We start from the raw sequence: 18646 nt of genomic DNA on the forward strand, positions 1-18646 counted from the left end.
AAAAAAAAAAAAAAAAAGCGTGGTGATGGATCGGAGAGGACATGAGTGACGATGGGTGAAACGACGCGACAGAGTTCCGTAGGAGTAGGCACCTCTAATTGTGAATGCTGCTCATTTGGAGGATAAATATTTAATTTTTGGACTATTCCTAACACCATAACCTAACTACAAATAAATCGATGACAATCACATGGCCGAATATTACATTAAAATGCCTGAGAATAGACTTATCACTAATCTTAAAAACTAACTTTGGTAACGATAGCACTGACACAGCCTGTGTTGTTATCAAAGGTGTTTCAACATATCTGACGCTTTAATACTGATACATATGAGCCCAAATGATGGACAGAAAGGATGTAATGAACTTTATAGCAAGGTAATCCTGTTGGTGTTCACAACGTCTCGCTTTGGCCGGAAATGGGGTGTGGCCGGCACACCTCGTAAGCGAAGCTCTGAAATGCGACAGCAGAAAAAGAGGGCGAGATCAAGCAGTAAACAAAAAGCCATAGCTTAGAGTAGAGGAAAAGTGAGGACGTGTGGGTAGCATTTATGACTCTGTAAGGTTATCAGTGGTACTAAACTATTTAGCGGAATTGTTATATGAGAAATTGGAGAACGTCATTGTCATTAACTGCTAATTAGCGCTCACTAAAAAGAGAAAGAGAGAGGCCGAAGAGGGGTGTAGTTCTGCCGGCACACAGAAACAGGGACTCCGGATGTCACGACGAGCTGAATGCCGCCCCTCGAGTCTTCGGTAGAGGAATCGTCGACGGCGCACTGAGTCGGAGAGCCGCTCGTTGAGCAAATTCGTTACCGTCATTTGTTTCTTCATTACACTGATTTAAGTAGACAATATTTACACGAAATGCACATGGACATCGAAAAAACACCAATTAACACCAACAACAACATTGATAAAAATTCCAATAAAGCACACAGCAGTGTTGACAGCAAGAACGCAAGTTTAGTCTACGCGAATAAGCTTACTTATGGCAGGTAAGAGGTATTTAACACTAGAGTTGTTGCCGTTGTGAGTGTCAGATTGTATGTACAGCGCTGGGACAAAACAACGAATGAGGACGGCGTGCAGCGGCGGTTCCTGTGACTGCTGGCTGCCGGCTGCTACTTCGCTGCCACCACCGCCGCCACACGCCCAGTAGCTCAGCGTCACCTCTCCAGCCTCCCCCCTGTGGCTGAAATACGACAAATTTTTTTTGTTAGAGACGGTGGAATAACTATGAAAAAGTGGCACGAGTAGGGGATTTGTAACTAAGCCCCACCCCCACAGCCACCAAATAACATATTACTAAATGCATTTATATTTTTACAGACATCAATTTCCAAATTTCTCAGCCAACTTTCAGAGAAAAAGTATCACGAAAGCTAAGTGTCTCAAAAACTGGAAAGTAATTTTAGAAAATTAAAAGCTATCCTTGATAATTTTCGCTGCATCGACACATTTCTGTGCCCAGTGGTTCGTCTCCTAACACTGGAGACATCATCAGAGGCTATAAACACTCAGATACTAGTTTCAAATCTAAACAGGCTCAGCAAGTCGAACTGTTTATACATATCTACGCAATAGTCAGGTCGTGACGTCATCAGACCCCTTCTGAAGGTCGTGGAGTCGCACCGATCTGTGTCGTGGGGCTTATAGTGCAGAAGACGTACAGCTATTTGCATTATTTAGCACTCAGGCCACAGCTGTACTGGAGCAAAAAGAATTCGAGCTCAATGATTTACGACCCTCTCCCCCACCTGTTACTTTCAGTGTCATCCCTCCCCTCTCCGCCATTTATCTAGGCCAATTGGGTAACGCATAAATGGTGGTATTTTCTCCTATTGGCTGAGGCATCTAGCCAGTCAGGACTATCCTTTTCCTCATTGCTATAATTTATCATCCTTATCACTGATACCTATTACCCTGCTGTCACCCTCCTAATCTTAATTAGGATAATTTATGTTTGACAGATATTTCATAGAACCTTCTATCTTATCACAATACTTTATTACCTCTCCCTTCCCTTCTGTCACACCACTGGGCCACTTGGATCTGGTTGAGCCTTCCGGGGTGGCCGAGCGGTTCTAGGCGCTACAGTCTGGAACCGCGCGACCGCTACGGTCGCAGGTTCGAATCCTGCCTCGGGCATGGATGTGTGTGGTGTCCTTAGGTTAGTTAGGTTTAAGTAGTTCTAAGTTCTACGGGACTGATGACCTCAGATGTTAAGTCCCATAGTACTCAGAGCCATTTCAACCATTTGATCTGGTTGAGATAAGTCCTCCTCTATGACATGACAGCAGACATGGCTCAGTCTAAAAGCGATGGGAAATTAAAGGAAAATACAAGTAAAATAGCTTTCATATTGCATGGGACAGTCAATCTAGTATGCCCTCACTAGGAGACTGTAGCACATATATATGCAGTCATGTCCAGGAAACACCCTCCCACTCATTTGTATAGTGCAAAGGGGGCTGACATCCAGTTACGTCATCAGCAGAGTCTCTCTTGTAAGAAATGAATGTATTGGTGGGCTTCATATCAAGAACGTTTTTGAGTATAACACCTTCCTGGTGGAATGGAATAATGCATATTTTTGACTCTGGAGTTTTTTTTTGTTTTTTTTTTTTAATTGCTCGAGAGGTATGTATGTGCACACAGTTTCATATATTAGAAGTTAGGCTTTAAGCATCAGGTGTCACTGGTTCTTTAATAGTATTCTAACACTAGATGGATGGCACTTACTGGGGGGGGAGGGGAGGAGGGGGGGGAGGAAATTGCAGTCGGTCTGTAACATATTACAATATTGTTGTCTAGAGGCATTATGCTTTGTGTGTAAGGCATTAAGCATTAGCTGTAGGTGTCTAATGCACGTACGCAACCCGCTACGTTGGTACAGTTTTGAGAGGTAAGTTGATTCATTTGGGAGTAATTTGATACACTTTGGGGCAAGATGACACACTTTTGGGGCAAGCTGACAACAGTTTGAGAGTAATTTGGTACACTTTTAGGTGCACTTCTATTTCCCGTTAGACCTGCTTCTCCGCAATTGGTACAGCTATTCCGAAAGGAGACAGATAAAGACATAAAACGTGATATATTTATAAAAGCAAAAGGTGAATGAGAATAAGGGGAGGATTACAACGAGGAATGTGAAGATTACGATTGAGAAGAAGAAGATGATGATATTCACAGTTGTAAGACAGTCTCCAGTAAATCACCAGAAGATATCAACCATAATGAATTGGTGGATCTATTAGTATTCTTTCTGGCTTCAAAGGTGGGGCGCAATAATTCCGCATTCTGTCAAGAAGTGTAGACATTCAATCCTTTGCCGCCTATTCATGGTTTCACCATCCTTCAAACACTTTCCATATATGATCATCACAGAAGCATATGAACAGCAGACTAGCTTTGCCGTTTCCAAAATGCTTGACCTGAGGCGCCATAAAAATCTAGCCTTCGTCAAAGTCGCTTATGTCAGTGGATTTCCCCATTTGCACACTTCGACATCGCTACATTGATTCCCCAGCACATCAGCTTCTGAATAAGTTCAACCTACTTGTCCACTGTGTACAGTATTTTACTTGAAGGCATTGTATACTAAATCAGTTGATGGTAGCCGTTTATGAACTTCTAGTATTTTTGTTGTCATCTCACAATGTTTCCCCATTAGTCTCCGCTTCAGTTATATACTTTTCTTGACGCATCCCATGCCTACAACCCCACCAAGAGTCATTCAATCTCGCAGTGGACAGCGGTCATAATGTTTTAGCTCATCAGTGTGTATTGCAGTTGGAATTTAGAATTTCACTGCTATTAACACCTGGTTTCAGCCAGCTTTTTAGTTCCTGTACTATGTGGGAATTATTACTATTTATAAGAGAGACTAGTTTTGGGGACGCTCCTGTAGTTAATTAATACTGTATTAAATTCTCTTTCTCTGTAAATAATGTGGCTGATATTCTACCCTCTCTGAAATTAAAACGTAATTTACCAGGCTTTTGGACGGATTTCTCTATCCTAAGAAACAGAGATACGTCATTTGTACATGTGTGGGGTGGAGCATTCTAGCCCCTCACCGCCACTCAATTGGTCTGGTGTCCACAACACACAGGAAGAGGCAACTAGGGTATCAGAGTACGTGTGGCTTGCAGATAAGAATTTTTTAGCTAGAGGAAGCCCCCTTGGGATCAGTGGCGAACTGTCTGCCGAAACTGAAGAAAGATCAGACACATTATTGTCAATGAATGTTCGTACTCGCACATCGGAAATTTAAAAAGTTTATATGCAATTGGTAAACTGCAGGAGCATCCCTGTTGAGGTTCCAGAATTAGTATCGCTATTAAATGTAATAGTGCCCAGACGGTATTGGAAACAGCAAGTTGGTTTAAACCAGAAATGGATAGCAACGAAATCCTAAATACAGATTGAAATATTTACCGGAAGGATAGGTTTGTCACATTAGTGACGATATATTTCTTACATTAGAAAATGATATAATATCTAGTGAGATTATGACGGCTTCCGAGTTTGAAATAATTTGGGTGATTCAAGTACCACATATGGATCAAACATGGTAATCGGATGCTGTTATGGGCCGCCTGAGAAGTAGAATTGGGGAATCATACGATCGTAACTGGTGTCAGAGACTGGAATTCTTGTGACATTAATCTAAATGTATTGTACGATAATCATTTAGAGCATGTAGTTAAAGAACCAATGCGTCTGGTCAATGTCTCAGACCACCTAGTAACTAATAGATCCGAGCTTTCGAAGTGGTGAACGTCGACGAGGGATTCAGTGATCATAAGACTGTGATAGCATCAATGATTAAAAGAATGTTAAGAAGGGTAGGAAAATACACTAACGCAAAAAAAATCGGAACACCGAAAAATAATTAATGTAGAGTACATATTTCGGGAATACATTTTCCCACGTGACATATTTAAGAGATTAACATTGCAAGCTCACAGGTTAACGTAAGCGCGAGATAAGCCATTGAGAATGCAAAATGCTGGTATATTAATAACCGGTGTAACTGCCAGAATGTTGCATGCATTGTGTTGTAAAGGTGCCGGATGTCAGTTAGTGGGATGGAGTTCCATGACTGTTGCACTAGTCGGTCAACACAGGGACGGTTAATGCTGTTTGTGGATGACGCTGAAGTAGGCGTCTGATGATGTCCCATACGTACTAGATTGGAGACAGGTCTGGTGATCGAGCAGGCCAAGGCAACATGTCGACGCTCTGTAGAGCATGTTGGGTTACAACAGCGGTATGTGGGTGCGTATTATCCTGTTGGAAAACACCCCCCGGACTGATGTTCATGAATGGCAACACAATAGGCCACATCAACAGACTGACTTACAAATTTGCAGTCACGGTGCGTGGGATAACCACGAGAGTGCTCCTGCTGTCATATGAAATCGCACCCCAGACCAAACTTCAGGCGCAGGTTCAGTACGTCTATCACACAGATAGGTTTGTTGCAGGCCCTCAAATGGCTTCCTTCTAACCAAGACGCAGCCTTTACTGGCACCGAGGCAGAACCAGCTTTCATCGAGAAACACATCGCTGAAGTCGCAAATGGCAGTGGTTTGGGATCAGTGGAATGCACGCTACAGGGTATCTGCCTCGGGGCTGTCCTTGAAATAACCGATTTGTAACAGTTCGTTATGTCACTATGGTGACAACTGCTACTGAGGATGCAGTACAGTGAGCTAAAGTTATACGCCGAACACGACGGTCTTCCCTCTCGGTAGCGCTACGTAGCTGTCAGCAGCCCGGTCTCCTTGCGACCGTACATTCTCGTGAACACCGCTATCAGCAATCACGTACAGTGGCTACATTCCTGCCACGTCTTTGTGCAGTATCGCAGAAGGAATATTCAGCTTCTTGTATCTCTATTACACGACCTCAGTGAGGTGTTGACAATGGCGTGTTCGTCGCCTTGAAGGAATTCTTGAGAAACGTCAACGCACAGCACCCAGTCTGAAAGGTAACTAACGCTCACGACCTTTACGGCGTGTACTTATAGCAAACCTAATTTGCATCCTCAAAGTGGCGCTATTATCACTACTCTTATGCGATTGGAGCAAAATCTGAATGGAAATTATCTTTCAGGTGTAGAAACAGCCCTACCAACTTCTGTATATGTCGCACAACTCCTTCTTGGTGTTGCGATTTTCTCCCTTCAGCGTCTTTTTGCTCAGCAAGAGTGTCAGGAAACAAACTACAGAGTACCTGAATAGTCAGCATCAAATATTCAGATCTAAGGACGTAGATATAAAGCGCAAATGGATAAAAGTCAGAAGCATCGTCCAGTACGCATTACAGAACTATGTTCCGAGCAAGATTTTAGGAGATGGGAAAGACCCACTGTGGTTCAATAACAGTGTTAGAAAGTTTCTGCCGAGGCAAAATTGAGCTAGGTAGCTTCATTATAGATTCAAGCGAAGTCCAAACGTAGCCGACAAGTAAAAGGTGAGCAAAGTGAAAAAGAGCGAAACGTTAATGAAGTTGAAAGTTAAATTGGTTAACGGATCTGAGTTAAAACCCTAAGAAGTTTTGGCTTACATAAACTCAGTAAGAGGATCAAAATCATCCGTTCAGTCACTCAGTGACCATACTGGCACCGAAACAGAAGAGAGAAGGTCCGAATTCGGGCTTCCGAAACTGTTACTGCGAGAAATTGTAATCATAGCACAAACGCCATAAAGGCAGATATTAAGATAGGGGGTCGCGGAATACAAATACAACTACATTAGCTTAGATAGAACTCAATATATCGTTCTTAACGGGACAGAATCAACAGACGTAAAAGTAATTTCAGGAGAACCCCGAGGAAGTATGATAGGAACGTTACTGTTTACAGCGGCAGATAGTGGTACCAGAAGTATCCTCCACCACACACCGTATAGTGGCTTGCAGACAATAGATGATGAGACACTGCCATCTTAATAGCGCCTGCCTGTGAATTCTGCACGCTGGTATATTAAGAAGCGTCCTACAGTTTTCCGCCTTATAAGGGAGGTCGAGGGTCTGCGTCAAAGATGGTCACGGAATCGTCTGAGCCTCTGGTTTAAGCTTTCTATTCGGCTCCAATCCAAACGACTGCTATCGGTTCTGGGAGCGACACTGCAAAACGCTACTTCAGCTTCGACCCTGCGCAATCAGCTTCCTGTAGGGACTGAGCACGGCCTCTGAATCCAGGCAGCAGGAGTTATTCATGCCATCATGAGCCACGATTTGGAGTCGGATGCATCCAGCGTACTCAGTAGCTACCAGCATCTCGGAGGAGAACCCCTAACAAGAAAACAGAGAGGAGCTCCCACTGACCAGGAAAGCCACCCGCTGTGTTTGTTCAGACCTTTCAAGAAGATCGGTTCCATTCCCAACAGACGATGCGTTCCGAACGATTCGCGACCTCGCCACTCTTCGCCATTCACACTCAGGCGAATGTGGACGGCCAGGTCGAGCGTTTCGAAAGGCGTTTCGGTATCAGGTATCCCAGCCGATGGTTTCGTGCCGGGTGCCTCAGTGCCATTGCACCCATTGCAGCTTCCTGAAGCCTGTCGACCGTGACCAGCGCAGCTTCCGAATGCTTCCGGACACTGGCTGATTGTTGCATCCGTACGTATCATACGCAATCCCTGTCCATCTTCACCCAACATTTGTCTATACAACAAGGAATATAACACTAATGTAAGCAGTTGTTACACGCAATCTAGCTTTTGCTGTCGCGCTACTTCTTGTTCTCACGACTCTAAAAGTCGACTAATGATCGAAAAACACACAACCACTTATGAAAAGCTCAAAACACTACGCAACATAGATAAAAACTCAGATGCTATTCACAGAAGCAGGTAAGAGAATGGCTTATATAAACGCTGTGTACAAACAGCTGGATCTCTACTCGTAATGTAATGTGGCAATGTTATAACAAGTCGTTATGTATCAGAGACAAGTGACCTAGAGGTCAACAACTAACTTCTCACTATCTTTTTAAAAAGACTACGATTGGAACTCAAGGTACAACTCAACAGTGTAATAAACTGAATGCGAAGTAAAATTTGCAGATACTAAAAACGTAAGCAACCAGTTGCAATTCTACGCCACTCTTAATTGGTAGTTGTGGAATGCCTGCAGCATATTTTACCTCCTGAAATTTTCGGGTAGGCACTTCAGATCATAACATAGGCATAATTGATAGGTTACTGGGCCTGAATAAAAATTTTCTTAAACCATATGCGACGTGTCAGAGACAGCCGGACGTATGTGAGCACGCGTGTCAGCTCGGCGCAGCAGATCGTGGGCGTAACGCGGCTATCCATTGCTGGGGCCTCAAACGGATGCTGCACTACGTCACGAGGCAAGTGGGGCTACCAGTATACGACATGAGCCCAGTTGGCGAACATTGATTTATAAAAGATACTGGTTTCCCCAGCGATGTGAAATCCAGCCGTCATGGCAAAAACATGCGTCTCTTCTAAACGGAGACTAAATTATAACTATGTGGTATAGTCGTAAGTCTGAAACTTGTAAGATACCGAGTGAACGTATATAGGCCTATTAACGCAGCACCTCGCCGACACGATTCCAGCACAATAAACCAATGTTTGTATGATTAAAGCTACAGAAACTACTGCGATTTCATGTTGCACTTTACCCTAAATTATTATTATCAGTAATTACTTAAAAATGCATGATGGCATCCTGCCACATGACACATCAAATAATAGGTCTCATCAAGCACTTGACTTCAATAGGAAAATTGTCCTAGTTACTACAAATGAATTTGAAATTTAAACTTTTCAATTTAGTCCCCATTTAATTAGACTCAAATTTCGCCCATGGCCTACTTGATACACCCTTCATAAATCAGTGATGAGGTTTGGCCGTGAGAATGTTAATTACCATCGCACAAATCTGTAACTTAACTAGAGTCTACTGAGAAACAGTTTTATACGAAGCAGGTTATCAGCACGTGCTAATGTAACATATCATTGATAATTATTAGTGGGAACGATGCTTTTTCTTTTGGCAATTTATAAAATTAATGCGACTAGATTTCAAATTCAGTAACTGGTAGTTAATTAATATCAAAGAGCCTCTGAAAAGGCCGTGAAAAGGCAAATCACATACACACATTTCCTTGCCAAACAAGTTTTCCTCACATCTTATGAGTAAGTCCGAAGACTAGACACTGGATGCTTACTTAATAGTTTGTATGCTCCCATTGGAATACCATCATGAAATTTGGCACATGTGTATGACTGGCATGACTTTTATTTTCAAAACAAACAAAAATATTGATTTTCAAATTTTCAGCTTTTATATGAAAATAGTCAAGTAGCACACATTAAAAATCTTATAAGATGCTGGATAAAATGGCACAAATTTTAAGTTTGGAAGTCAAATAGTTTCTGAAATATGACCGTTTTAAGGTTTCAAAACCTGACAAAATCACACAATTTTAGAAATTTTCAAATTAATGACTCAGAAATGAAAGGGGCAAAAAAACTTAATTTGCGATTTTTCTTGCAGAGAACTACTGCTATCAGTGTACAAAAAATTATCGAAATATAAAATGTGAAGATCCACACCATTCGTTGATTTTATATGGACTGACAATAAATATCAAAGAAGCGCTGAAAAGAAGGTAAAAAGTCTCATCACATACATGCATTCTTTGTCAAAAACTTTAATGTTAAGATATGAGTTTACTGTTTGAATTATTTTTCCGTTGACCACAGTTTATATTTTTTTAGTGTTTACACATCTTTTGACATGCAGATGTTAACCCTCGCAACACCAACGGGTTGTGTGTGTGGAGGGGGGGGGGGGGGGAGGGGGGGAGGGAGGGAATGGTACTTTATGGCTCTGAACACTATGGTATGGGACTTAACTTCTGAGGTCATCAGTCCCCTAGAACTTAGAACTACTTAAACCTAACTAACCTAAGGACATCACACACATCCACGTCCGAGGCAGGATTCGAACCTGCGACCGTAGCGGTCGCGCGGTTCCAGACTGTAGCGCCTAGAACCGCTCGGCCACTCTGGCCGGCTGGTACTTTATGCTCACCGTTTGAAAATATTGTAATTTCGTCAGTTACTTTATATTTTAAGATTTTGAAAAAATATATTTATGGTTTTTAATTAACTCTTTTACTAGACTCCATATTTTCTTTTAAATTCGTCATTTAAAGCGAACTCAAAAATTTATGTCCAAGGAATAAATATCATTTCCCCAGTGGATGTCACATTCAATATTTTCAGCCTTAGGCTCTCAGTTACACATCAGTATCTCATTAAATAGTATGTTGCGAGTAAAAATCAACAACAAAATACGAAAAATTTGCATTTTTGAAATTTTTTACAGTGGGCATAAAGTACCTCCCTGTTGGTAGTACACGTTACTGAAAGTGTGTTGATGTTACTAAGAGCGTTCTAAAAGATATTTTTAGTTTCTGGTCTCCCCTTACACATCAGTACGTCTTTAAAAAGTGTGATGTTGGTACAAGTCAACAGCCAATAACGAATTCTTTTTTCAACATTTTTTTGGTGGGCGTGAACTAAGCCCCTCCAGCTTCCTTGGTAATGGGCATTACGGAAAATACGTTGGTATTGCTACGTTTAATAGCTAATGTTACTAAATTTAAGTAATTAATTATGTTCTAAGTCGACCACAGCTCAACTGCCGAGGTCGCGAGGTGGAGTCACTTCGCAACCATTGAACCGCTCCATTCTAGCTTGCAGGAGGGAGTCAGAACCCTGAACCAGTCACTAGCTTCTTTGCTACTAACGACTTGGGTGGCGAGAGCAGTGGTGTAGCTAACGTAACTGACGCCCGAGCCACGATACTTTATTGGTGCCTTCCGCCCCCCCCCCCCCAACTGCTCACGGAACACAACGCTTTATTGGCAACACACCACTTCTCCCCCCCCCCCCCCCCACTTGTCCCAGCCCGCATAATAAGAGAGACTGACTTCGGAAATTCTCTGAATTTTAATAGAATTTATTACCTAGTTCGATGACTGATACTCTTGAAAATTAGATGAGGTGAACTATTTCAGTGCAGAGCTTGATAGCAAAGCAAGGCCATCATTTGTAGATTTAATTTTGATGTATTTGATGAAAAATGACATGTATTCACTGTTTAACTCTCCCATGTCGAATATGGTTTTCTTCTTTCCATCAACGGACTCTTTATTAATTTCTGTGGTGTGATTTGAACTGTTCATATTTTTTGCGTACGTGTGCTGCACAGTGAACAGCAGGACTACTTTTACCTTCTTATGATCCCTCCAGACTTGGGAAGGTGAGACGAGATTTTCTGCAGAGTCAGATATTGGTTCCGCAACCTCAAACGCTATGCAAGAAATATATCGATGGTAGGCAGTTGAAACCTCGCAACTCCATCTGTCTGTGAAAACATTGTAATTCCAGTAACCAGTAATTCCACCATCAACAATATTTTTGAAAGTACATGGATTTTCTCTAATATGTCAGTAACTGGGTTTCTACATCACAGTTACATCTGTGAGAACTTTTGTCTCTATCACTTAATGTATTTTTTAAGATACCGGTTTTGCTTCCCCTGTAAAATTAAGCAAAATGGAGTCACGAGGTTTGCATTGCCTGCCATCGATATTTTCAGTAGGCGGAGGGGCATACCTTGTACATACTACATAGTACTATATCAAAGGCAGGCTGCCACTCAGATCCCCGCTTACATCGTCCATGGCTGCAGCTGTAAAATTCCATATTAGCCCATAATCTTGCGGAAATATCTAGACAAGAATTATTTCCACTTCATTTATACATATAAATCAGTTACCGTGGCGGATGTTGGCGGTTGAGGCATTAATGTCCATTATGAGGGCTTCGAGCAGGGCACGATGTAAGAAGCTGGAGATGTGTCAGCTATAGCTCTTATGTCCGTTAGATCTGCAACACACAAAAAATGCAACTTACTCATCACAGTTAAGCAAGCAAGAAGATATTCTCGAAACTGAATATTTTGAAAAGTTTTTTTTTCCGAACACAGTGTGGATCAGTAACAGTGTAAAATGACATTTGCAGTTTTGTTATGCTGCACACCAACAACGTTTTTCTAGTTTCCAGTGGGAGTGGGAGGTACTGTCAGAATCGAAGTTTAAAAGCTATTTAGCTCAGTAGCTAATGTCATGTAATCTGTTCACTGCTTTTTTCTTCCCCTCGCACTACTTGATGTGTGTGTGTGTGTGTGTGTGTGTGTGGCGGAAGGCGGAGGGAGGGGAGGGGGGGTGGAAGGGTCTGCGGCGGAACGGGATTGGGGGGGGGGGGGAGAGAGAGGACGAAGGGAGGCAGGTGGTAGTGAATGTGCTCACGTGTATCTCAGGGGAAAGGCTAATGTAGCCATTACTGTGTTTTGAGATTTATTAACTTATAGGTCACAGATATTAGCAGTGATATGTATGCATGCCCTTAAAATCGCTCCCTCCTACGTAACTTCTTAAGGGTCAAAATAACACACCGATCAATAACAGTAGCTCATCACACCTCACAGCTGTCAGTGTTAGTGTCTTACCTGTTTTTTCTGAGTTATGGAAGATAACTTTGTAGAATACATATATACAAAATAAACACCATCCATGATTTTTCAGCCCACTGGCAATTAACAAGATGTCATGAAAGGAAGTCTTAAATAACCTACTTTTTTTTAACCTTGCGTAACAGATATTTGCAGTTCAAGGACTATTTTCAGTAGTGCAGCATACGTACACTGCCTCATTCACTTTTGTAGTGACCTTCAAATATTTACCTTCTTTAAAAGACTGCAGAGACGGAATCATAGACAAGAGGAAATCGTAAAAGTGCAAATCTGTGTAAGACATACAATTATACTATGCTGATTAACGTGATTATATTGTTAGCTTCTGTCACACCTTGGCAGACCACATCAAATTATTCTGCTAAGATAAAACAGACGAATTAGTTGATGCACTTGAGTCATCATCTTATACCGATTAAAAAAAAGTCTTGTAATACAGTAAACATTTTATAAGTAACAGTTATTAATAATGTATGCAGCAACAGTAGACAATACGGCAGTACAAATGAGCATTAATGGTGGCATGAAAAGACACCAGATATCAAGAAATAAGTTAATCTTACCGTGAGATGTGCAGAAACATAAATCCTGCTCTTCTTAAAGGTGTCCAAACCTACCGTAATAGAGCTTTCTTTCGAAGACAGCCGTCCAAGATTTTGTCTCTTTTTTGTGTGTAATGCATTTTAAGTCAACATTTAAGCAGGAACAGAATGTTGAACCTAACATTGCTGGTATGGGCTAGAAACTGGAAAAATCGATGTAACGTTTAACATTTGAAATTTCAAGATTATACATATTATCGCTAAACAGAACTCTCAAAGGTAACTGTATTTTATCTGTAAGATTTCCGAGGCTCGAGATTACTTTTAATTTGTTTTTTTCCAGTAAAATGGCAAACAAACATATGTCCAAAAAATTAAATGTAGGGGACAAGCTTATCAGTAAAGCGCCAAAAAAAGTATTTTAAACACATATGTACCTTTCCAAGGTTTTAGTTTATTTCCCTAAGAGTTACTCAGTTCGACAGTAAGGGAATATTTTATAATTACGTTATCAAATCGGCGAAACTTACCAAAAATATCACCATTCCAGAAAACACAATTAGTTTTGAGAGCTCTATTCAACTACACCTACATAGTTTACTTCCATCCTCCCTGTTGATATTCTGAAATTGACTTCGTTTATTAAAATTCTCACTATTTTCCAAGCAATGCGGATTAAAACATATTTCTCTCAAAAAAGCTCGGCCACAATCATCTAAGAAAAAAAACATGTTGTACAGTAAGTCTGGTAAATCTTCTGTAGTGACTTCAGGCGACTTTGGACTCATAATTCACTTAAAAAGAGTTTTCGGGTTTCTAATCTTGTTAGAACGCTGATATTTCACATTTCAATAAATTTTATAATCTTCTAATATCGTAAGAGATTAACGAGTGTAAAACTCAGTGAAATGTCTCGAAATATCAGCGCAGATATTTAGACAGAAAGCCAGTATCTCGTTACTCATTATTTCACGCAGTGTGAAATACTGCTTGACATACAGAAGTGAGCTACTTACACGAGGCGTTGTCTGGTCCGAGGAGTCATCGCGGTCAAAGCTTAGCCGACATTGTCAGCTCGCCTGCACAAACAGCTGTGATGGTGGTGGTGTGCGAATAATCTGGCAAGGGCTTACGCTACATGGGTGTGTGTGGTGGCTTTCTGTGATACTTGGGAGAAGGAATTTGGTGAGTGCCGTGCGAGAGCTGTCGGCGGGAACAGCTCAGCGTACGATGTGAGGAGTGGTTTGCAATGCCTGCTGTCGGCGGGAACAGCAGGAGGATACAGTGTGACGTAGGAGGTTAGCGATGCCTGCTGTCGGCGGGAACAGCAAGAGGATACGGTGCGAGGAAGGAGGTTTGCGGTGACTGCTGTCGGCGGGAACAGCAGGAAAGTACGATGTGAGGAAGAAGGCTTGCAATGACTGCTGTCGCGGGAACAGCTGGAGGGTACGAACTGAGGAAGGAGGTTTGCGATGACTGGGGTGCGGCGGCTGCGCTCGGCTATTTATCGCCTCGCTCCCAGTCGATCGAGCCTGCGCCGCTGGGGCGTCTGGGTCACCCCCGCCTTGCCCTGCCCGGGCGCGCACCCCCGCCGCCGCCCACCGTACGCCCACGCTTTGACCCGACACGTGCCGAATGTTCTAGAAAGGCCGTCCTGTTTGACCTCTGAGGGTGGGCGGCCACGCCCAACGTCGCGCCCCTGACAGCCGCTCCCAAACGTGACTACGCCAACGATTTTGCAAAGAGCTTCAATTTTCCGTACTGTGCTGGCTGCATTGGTGGGAAACATGCAGAGATATTTTGTTTAGCTGCAGGTGGCTCATTTTTTAAAATTACAAACATAAAGTATCGTTGTACTTAATGCAGATGCAAATTATAGGTGTTTGATTTCGGCACAAATGGATGAATGCAGCTGGTCTTCAGAAACAGTAATTTTTAAGACACTTTCTTAAGTCATTCCACATCTGAAAGAGACCAAAGGTCGGTAAAAGTTCACGAAAGCTACTATATATATTCATACGAGACGATGCTTTTACATTGAGGAGTGATACACTAAAATCAGTTTTTTCGTTTTCGCTATGGTAATTTCATCTCTGTGAATTTATCTTTTGTATTACTACATCTTTCTTTGCTGCAGGATAAATTGCTTTATATTTAACAAGAAGGAGAATATACGCAGCGTCCCTTTTTAGGGTTCCGTACCTCAATCAATAAAAACAGATCACTTTATTGTTCGTCTGTCTGTCCTTGTGTTAAAGACCCCTTTTCCGCAGAAACGGGTAGAGGTATCAAGTTGAAATTTATGTCAAATACTAAGGTCTACTATCACTTCGTGACTGAAACATTTTAGCTTCTAAGTTAATGCATTCAAAACATAAGGCGATTTATGTCACTTATTTTGATACTCGCAAACTCTTTTATCAAAACCTGTAGATAAACTATCTTTATACATAATTAAGTTTGCACAGAAGCCTCACAACGCGAGTCCTACTCGCACTTGTCCGGTTTTTCCATTATCGTAATATATCGTAGATTTGATATTCCACAGGAAGAAATACTTCCATACGAATGAATAGAATCTTCCAGCAATTCGCGGTTAGTGTGTTTCAGATTGCTCGACATGACCGAAAACTGTCTCACAACTGATTTGCGCTTGTACATGTGTCCCTTGTGTTAGTAAATACATGCAAGCATACACAGTTTGTATGATTGCGCAACGTTACATAACAGAAATTCGATCAAGCGTCAAGCAGCTTGTACAGTCCTGATGATTGCGCAGATTTAACCTACACACCATCAAGGGTGCTTGTGCAAAACGCTTGATCACAAGTGCTTGTCTAGCATTCGGTTAAATGTGAAACCCCCTTAGCGCGACTCAGGTTAAGCCTGCACGTCAGTCTGTGCATGAATTAAAAATCGTTTGCGAAAAACGAAGACTGAACCTCGCCAATTGTAATACCTAAAATGCTCCATATATACTTGGAAGACGCTAGCAAAAAAATACGTCAGTTCTTATAACGTATGAAATAGCTAAATACGCGAGATTTACTTCATACTGACATCAGGCAAAAAAAGTATGGTGTCGTTTCTCTACTTATAGTCATGCTTTATATACCAATAAAATATGTCTTCTGTACAGTTAACGGGATTACTCAACGGTTTATAACAGTTGAAAATCCCTAAAAGATGGTACATTCTATTTTCGACAAAGATATTTGTTTTGATTTTTTATAACATGGGTCACAAGTAATTTTTTTTGTATTACAAACTGCGTTATGTGCTTTCTGATGAGCAAACTACTCGTCTTCTCTTTTTTTTTTTTTTTTTTTTTTTTTTTTTTCAGGGAACATCTTTACCACACCAGTGCTGCATGAAACTTTCAGCACTTTATCCTTGAGCATGTAGGGGCCAGTTTTTATATTAAAAAAGTAGTGAAAAAACCATCTATGTTCTTTAGTTTTCCTGTCACAACAACAACAAAACATTTAAAAATGCAGGTACTTGTTTCAATTAATCAGTGGTCGTCATCAGATTCTATATAGATAATTAAGAGGGGGGTTATCAGAGTCGAACGCAGAATTTTGGTCTGGGGGGTGGAGGGAGGTGGGGACAGATCTCAAAAAAATTTTCTATCACTGTGCCGTCTCCAAATTCTTTAAAAGTTAATGAAGGCTTTTTCTCATAATACTACCTAAAATAGCAGAAAAAATGATCTAAATTGTAACTCTGGAAACTATGTTGCAAATAATCATTTTTTTTTTCTTTTTCACTTTGAGATTAAGAAGAAGCAAGTACAGCCCTTTTGGATTCACCTCTGAGAGGACACAATGAGAATCAACAGAAGTGTAGGCAGGCAGAAGGCAACAAGGACGCCATCCACCCCCCCCCACCCCTCATCCCCTGTCACCCCCCCCCCCCTCCCAAAGCTCTCAGGCAAAGGAAAAAATACAGTCTAGTCACTTTTTTTTCTTTCAAGAAATTGATTTACAAGTCGCTATTATGTAGGTTTTCAACTGGGTCAAAACTGGAACTTCTTTATGGCTACTTACAAGTCTCCATTTGTCTTACTTATATTAAAATACTCCATATCTCCAGGTGTAGGCCTCCCCCCCCCTCTCCCCCTCCCGCCCTCTCCCCCCCCCCCCCCCCCACTCCTGTACAAACTATCATATTGATGCCTTTGAACGGCAAGGTTTATAGGCATAGTGCAGTTCTCTATTTATCTCTTCGAACACAAGCAAACAGAACAGTCACTTATACAGCCTTTACAGTTATACTCATTAGAGCACCATAATATAATTTTAACATATTAATTAAAGTTATAAAAAGTTAAATATCATACAATAATTTTTATATTTCAACATTTGTGATGAGGATGTGGGAGAAGAGTGGTTCATAGGCATGTGATGACATGGCTATATTCAGCAAATAAATCATTGGATAGGAATAATAATTAAACGTCCTAGGCCAGTATAATAAAGGAGGAAATATAATTAGTTTCACATTATAGTTATTAGTAGAAATGAACATAATGTGCAAGTAACTATTTTCCTCCTCTTCTTGAAGTGTAGCCACATTTTTCCAGTTATCTGTTTTTGCTGACTTTTATTCAGGATCTGTTTCACAATAAATAGAAAAAATTTATTTTTATCTAACTATCTAAAACACATGGTGAATATGCAGTAGCGTTAAAGAAAACTATCAGTGAATGTCAGGGCAATGGAAATTGATGAAGTTTCCTTATTAATGTGGTAGTAACCAGTGTAACTGCACTAATAGAGATTTGAGAAAAAGACATAATACTTTGTTTCCCCAAAAACTTAGATTATTGATGTATGTAATTGAAGAGAAAAATATCTAAGTGATATCACTGGGCACTGACAAAGTCACTTCTGTCACCACCATGATTCGACACTGGACACCATGTGATGGTGTTTATGCATTCCTGGCATGGTGGATGCCACCCTTGCCCTGCTGCTGCAGGTGTCCTGACAATCAAGGCAGCTACATATCTGTGGGCAATAAAGGTTTACTTTGTTAATGATGTTTCATTATCACCTTCAGGTATCCTTCAGGCTGTTGCACACCAAGTCAATGCTCACCCATGTCAATCTACGTCCTGAACTCAATGACCCACAGTCCCACCCAGTGTGTTGTCTGGCCCCTGTGCATTACAGTACATTAAACGGAATAGGGGGATATATTGTATGCTTTTTTGGGTCAGCAAGAGCCACTTTCACACCAGGGAAAGCCCATACTGATGATGTTTCATTGAATGGTTCACACGCCGACACATGTTGATGGGCCAACATTGAAATCTGCACCAATTTATGGAAGTGTTACAGTTCTGTCATGTTGAAGATTCCCTTCAGTTGCCGTTGGTCCCATCCATCCAGGATCTTTTTCTGGTGACAGGAATGTCAAGGTACACTCGTGAAACAGCTGTACGGCAAAATCCCCACTTCACCACTACCTTGGAGATGTTGTGTGCTGACTACAACGC

General features: G+C 41.4%; 1 long non-coding RNA gene across 1 annotated transcript; it reads right to left on the reverse strand.

Annotated features, from left to right (window-relative positions):
- On the reverse strand, positions 1-14603 carry LOC126184646 (uncharacterized). The gene is made up of 3 exons (XR_007536855.1): positions 14160-14603; positions 11846-11955; positions 1-1196 (listed from the first exon to the last, which is right to left on the reverse strand). It is a non-coding gene; the product is annotated as an uncharacterized LOC126184646 (long non-coding RNA).
- Between the last annotated feature and the right edge of the window lie 4043 nt (positions 14604-18646).

This window comes from Schistocerca cancellata, chromosome 4 (assembly GCF_023864275.1).
Source record: "Schistocerca cancellata isolate TAMUIC-IGC-003103 chromosome 4, iqSchCanc2.1, whole genome shotgun sequence".
In the NCBI taxonomy this organism is placed as follows: Eukaryota; Metazoa; Arthropoda; class Insecta; order Orthoptera; family Acrididae; genus Schistocerca; species Schistocerca cancellata.